This window comes from Giraffa tippelskirchi, chromosome 2 (assembly GCF_054371585.1).
Source record: "Giraffa tippelskirchi isolate mGirTip1 chromosome 2, T2T-mGirTip1v1.2.pri, whole genome shotgun sequence".
Lineage (NCBI taxonomy): Eukaryota > Metazoa > Chordata > Mammalia > Artiodactyla > Giraffidae > Giraffa > Giraffa tippelskirchi.
The window spans coordinates 178,663,396-178,669,395 of NC_137276.1; positions in this window are offsets into that span (position 1 = coordinate 178,663,396).

Genomic DNA, 6,000 nt, shown 5'->3' on the forward strand with positions numbered 1-6,000 from the left:
CCCTGTCCTTTACCAATTCCTGGAGCTTGCTCAAACTCATGTCCATTGAATCGGTGATGCCGTCCAACCATCTCATCTTCTGTCATCCCCTTCTCCTCCTGCCTTAGATCTTTCCCAGCATCAGGGTCTTTTCCAATGAGTTAGTTCTTCACATCAGGTGGCCAAAGTATTGGAGCTTCAGCTTCAGCATCAGTCCTTCCAATGAATATTTAGAATTGATTTTCTTTAGGATAGACTGGTTGGATCTCCTTGCAGTCCAAGGGACTCTCAAGAGTCTCCTCCAACACCACAGTTCAAAAGTATCAATACTTTGACGCTCAGCCTTCTTTATGGTCCAGCTCTCACATCCATACATGACTACTGGAAAAACCATGGCTTTGACTAGACGGGCATTTGTTGGTGAAGTAATGTCTCTGCTTTTTAATATGCTGTCTAGGTTGGTCATAGCTTTTCTTCCAAGGAGCAAACGTCTTTTAATTTCATGGCTGCAGTCACCATCTTCAGTGATTTTGGAGCCCAAGTAAACAAAGTCTGTCACTGTTTCCATTGTTTCCCCATCTTTTTGCCATGAAGTGATGGGACCAGATGCCATGATCTTAGTTTTTTCAATGTTGAGTTTTAAGGCAGCTTTTACAATCTTCTCTTTCACCTTCCTCGAGAGGCTCTTAAGGTCCTCTTCACTTTCTGCCATAAGGGTGATGTCATCTGCATATCTGAGGTTATTGGTATTTCTCCAGGCAATCTTGATTCCAGCGTGTGCTTCATCCAGCCCAGCATTTCACATGATGTACTCTGCATATAACTTAAATAAGCAGGGTGACCATATACAACCTGGACGTACTCCTTTCCCAATTTGGAACCAATCCGTTCCATGTCCATATCTAACTTTTACTACTTAACTTGCATACGGTTTTCTCAGGAGGCAGGTAAGGTGGTCTGGTGGTCCCATCTCCTGAAGAATTTTCCACAATTTGTTGTGATCCACACAGTCAAAGGCTTTAGTGTAGTCAGTGAGGCAGAAGTAAATGTTTTTCTGAAATTCTCTTGCTTTTTCTATGATCCAACGGATAGCCATTCCCTTCTTCAGGGGATCTTCTTGACCCAGGGATTGAACCCATGTCTCCTGCATTGCAGGAGGATTCTTTACCACTGAGACACCAAGGAAGCCCTTGTAGGTGATTACATATTCCAATTTTAACTCCTGCCCATACTTAGAAGTGTTTTGTTTTAAAACTTTTAAAATGATTTGCCCACATTAATGCATTAGGATATTTCATATAAAATTAGGATTTTCTATTTTTCTTGATAAATCAGAAGATCTATTAAGACTAGATCTAAATTCCAACATGCCAATAATTAGAGGAAAGTACATAGTTACTGCAGTCTCCAGATCAATAGAGCATTCCCAAACTTCACCCCTAGACAAAACAGACATACTCGTGCTTTATTTATTTATGTTATCTGCTTTTCTCCTAAGGGAATGTGACCACATGCCCTGGTTTGTCTGCACAGTCTTAGTTTATCCCTGTTGATCTTTAATTCATTAATATTATCCACTTTGCTTTAAAAATGTCCTGGTGTGGATGAACAGTTATATGGTCATGTTATTCAGAGGGATCTGAATCTGTGTTCTCCGACATAAGAAAGTGACAGAGTTAACTATCAGGAATTTGTATGCTTAAATAATATTACTTCTTATTTTGGTTATAATCTTTAATATACAAATTTTATTAAATACCTACTGATTGTAAGCCACTGTGCTAGAAGCTGGGGATAGTGTAAGATCAAGAAGAGACAGGTTTTCTTTTCTCATAATATATGCACTGTATTGGAAAACCTAGAGAACTACCTAAGAATTAAAATAAAGTCTGATGAGTAACTTAGAAGAAATAGAGGGGACTATAAAGAAGAGTATCTAAACTTGTCTACACAACAAGGAGAGGCTTCTAGAAAGAAGCAGAGATCTGAAGGATGTTAAGGATTTCTTAGGTTGGAGGAGAGAATGGGAGAAGGTTTTTCTAAAGAGTGGAAATGACATACATGAAGGTCTCACCATGAGAATGTGGCAGGTCAAAGAACAAGAAAAAAAGTATCTCTGTCACTCTAGGCTTGTCTAGGAGATAGAGATAAGGAAGGAAGCTGGAGATAAAGGTGGGAACTTGCAAGCCATGTTTAAACAATTGATCATTTACTATAAAGGCAATGGGTAAGGATTTTGGCAGTGGAGTGAAAGGAAAGATCGTTCTAAAAGCAAGTTAAGTAGAAAGTAAAGTTAGGTAGCTGTTGCAGTAATTCAGGGAAATAGTGGTGATATAGCCTAGAATAGAGATAGTGAGATGGAGAAAAATGGGTATCCTACTCAGTATTTAGGGGATAAATTGGCACTATGTAGTGGTTAACTGGGGCTTCCCCAGTGTCTCAGCAGTAAAGAATCCTCCTGCAATGCAGGAACCACAGGAGACACAGGTTTGATCCCTGGGTCAGGAAGATCCCCTGGAGGAGGGCATGGCAACCCACTCCAGTATACTTGCCTGGAGAATCCCATGGACAGAAGAGCCCGGTGGGCTACAGTCCATAGGGTCGCAAAGAGTCAGACACAGCTGAAATGACTTAGTAGCAACAGTAGTGGTTAACTACTAAGTGTGGGGAGAAATAAAGGATAACTCCTAGGTTTCTGGATTAAAAATGAAGTGGGTGGAGCTGTCTTTCATTGAGATAGGAAAGACTCGAAGAAAGAAGTAAATTTGGGGTGGGAATGATGAGTTAGTTTTGGACGAGTTGAGTGTGGAGTGCTATGAGACACCTGATAAAGATGTCCAATAGGTAGTTGGAGACATCTTGGATTGGATTATAGGACAAAAAGACAGACTGGGACTATAGATTTATGAACAATGTATGGATGAAAACAGATACATCATATAGATGGAAACAATCATGATGTTTTGTGATAAGGGTTGAATAGAAGCATGCATCAAGTACTAGCAGGACATTATTTCATAAGATAAATACATATTATTTACCATGTATAAAACACAAAGAAAATGTTTTCAAGAAAAGTTATCTATGAAAGGTGAGTTTGGACAATCAATAGAGGAGGTTGTGAGATTAAGAGGGCTTTATTTGCTTATTTGTTTTAGACAAACAATACACTGATCATGTTTAAATGTTGATGGAAAGACACCAGTAGAAAAAAAAAAGGGCTGAAGAACCTGGTGAGAAAGCAGAGAGAAGAACAGGGTAAAAGATGGATGAGAGGAGTTGAGAAAATAGAATCAACAGCTCTACATACTGAGTTAAAATTCTTTTCTTTATCCAGAGGGACTATCTCCTGTTAATTATGAATTATGTGATCAGCTTTTTAAGTAATATAACAAATGCAAACAAATCTAGTGCACTTAAAATCCATTTACAAACAACCCATTCCCCTGTCAAAAAGACATTTTTTTCATCTGAGCTTGTCTTCTGGGTCACCACATTGATGACATCTTCAAAGCTTTATAAAGTTAAATATGCCCACTTGGAATATAGATAGCTCCATTAACAGCTATTTTTCCCAGCTCCCCCTCTTTACCTCCTGGATTCTTGAAAGGTAGCTCTCAAATTTTGTCAGGACAATCTCTCTAATGCTCACATCACCTGCTCTTACCACTAGTTTCTGAATTCTTATTAAGTTAATCTGACAATGCATACGTATTCAACTTATGGAAATGAAATCAAAGCACCTTTCTTTTTTTCCTGGAAGCCAGGAGGTAAAACTTATATCATTAACTGACCTCTATTTTTATTTAGACATTGAAGGGCAGCTTAACTTTTCTGGAGATGAACAGAATCAAGTCCCAGTCAGCTTCAGCAAGACATGAAGTAAAAGGAAAGAAAATAAAATAGCACAACTCTTATCAGTTCAGTTCATTTCAGTTCAGTTGCTCAGTCCTGTCTGACTCTTTCCGACCCCATGAATCGCAGCATGCCAGGCCTTCCTGTCCATCACCAACTCCTTGAGTCCACCCAAACTCATGTCTATCGAGTCGGTGATGCCATCCAGCCACCTCATCCTCTGTCATCCCCTTCTCCTCCTGCCCCCAATCCTTCCCAGCATTATGGTCTTTTCCAACGAGTCAACTCTTCGCATGAGGTGGCCAAAGTATTGGAGTTTCAGCTTCAACATCAGTCGTTCCAATGAACACCCAAGACTGATCTCCCTTAGGATGGACTGGTTGGATCTCCTTGCAGTCCAAGGGACTCTCAAGAGTCTTCTCCAACACCACAGTTCAAAAGCATCAATTCTGCGGTGCTCAGCTTTCTTCACCGTCCAACTCTCACATCCATACATGACTGCTGGAAAAAACATAGCCTTGACAAGATGGACCTTTGTTGACAAAGTAATGTCTCTGCTTTTTAATAAGCTGTCTATGTTGGTCATAACTTTCCTTCCAAGGAGTAAGTGTCTTTTAATTTCATGGCTGCAATCATCATCTGCAATGATTTTGGAGCCCCCCAAAATAAAGTCTGACACTGTTTCCACTGTTTCCCCATCTATTTCCCATGAAGTGATGGGACCAGATGCCATGATCTTAGTTTTCTGAATGTTGAGCTTTAAGCCAACTTTTTCACTCTTCCCTCTCACCTTCATCAAGAGGCTTTTTAGTTCCTCCTCACTTTCTGCCATAAGGGTGGTGTCATATGCATATCTGAGGTTATTGATATGGCAATATTAATATGCCATGGTTATTGATACGGCAATCTTGATTTCAGCTTGTGCTTCTTCCAGCCCAGCGTTTCTCATAATGTACTCTGCATATAAGTTAAATAAGCAGGGTGACAATATACAGCCTTGACGTACTCCTTTTCCTATTTGGAACCAGTCTGTTGTTCCATGTGCAGTTCTAACTGTTGCTTCCTGACCTGCGTACAGGTTTCTCAAGAGGCAGGTCAGGTGGTCTGGTATTCCTATCTCTTTCAGAATTTTCCACAGTTGATTGTGATCCACAAAGTCAAAGGCTTTGGCATAGTCAATAAAGCAGAAGTAGATGTTTTTCTGGAACTCTCTTGTTTTTTCGATGATCCAGCGGATGTTGGCAATTTGATCTCTGGTTTCTCTGCCTTTTCTAAAACCAGCTTGAACATCTTAGCCATTATTTTTCCCCCAAGGAACTCAAGGGACATCACATGCATACGCTCATTAATATCTCAGAATTTTCTTAGCCTGTGGAAAGTATTTTATAGTTACAGCAAGAAGCTATTTGAGCAGTCTTAGGAAAGTTGGCAACCCACTCCAGTATTCTTGCCTGGAGAATCCCAGGGATGGCAGAGCCCAGTGGGCTGCCGTCTATGGGGTCGCACAGAGTCGGACACGACTGAAGCGACTTAGCAGCAGCAGCAGCAGGAAAGTTTACCAGAATAATCAAAATTAGAACAATAATTCTTAACTTCTTTGGTGTTGTTTTTTTGACTGAAACATCACTGAGTCATTTAAGAATAAACTACATTTTTTCAATTTGTTAAGAATCTTCTGCTACCAGCATACAAATAGTTTCTGTTTTCTGGAAAAATCTGCTCTCATCAGATCCCTCTTTTCCTATACAGAAGGGGATGGAGGCAGGTTCTGGAATCAGAGACATGAGGATTCCATTCCCAGGTTGGTAATTACAGGATCTTGAATGTTTTATTTAATTCTAGTTCTTTAATTTGTAAAATGGTAAAAAATATTCTCTCATATGGTTGCCATGAACATTAAATAAATTATAATAGGGCTTGATACGGGTAGAAACTTCATAATGATCTGTTTTCCTCCTTCTTCCCAATGGAGATTAAATGTTCAGACTAATGCACTCTCTCCTCTCCCTGCATCCTTCCATCCTATTATGCCCCCAGATAATCACTATTCTTTACACATTCCCAAACCCATATTCCCTACTCCACCTTTCATTCTTTTATCTCTCATAAAAGCATCTGAATAAAGAAAAGTAGGGAATGTTACCTTTAGGAAGCCAAAGCCTGATT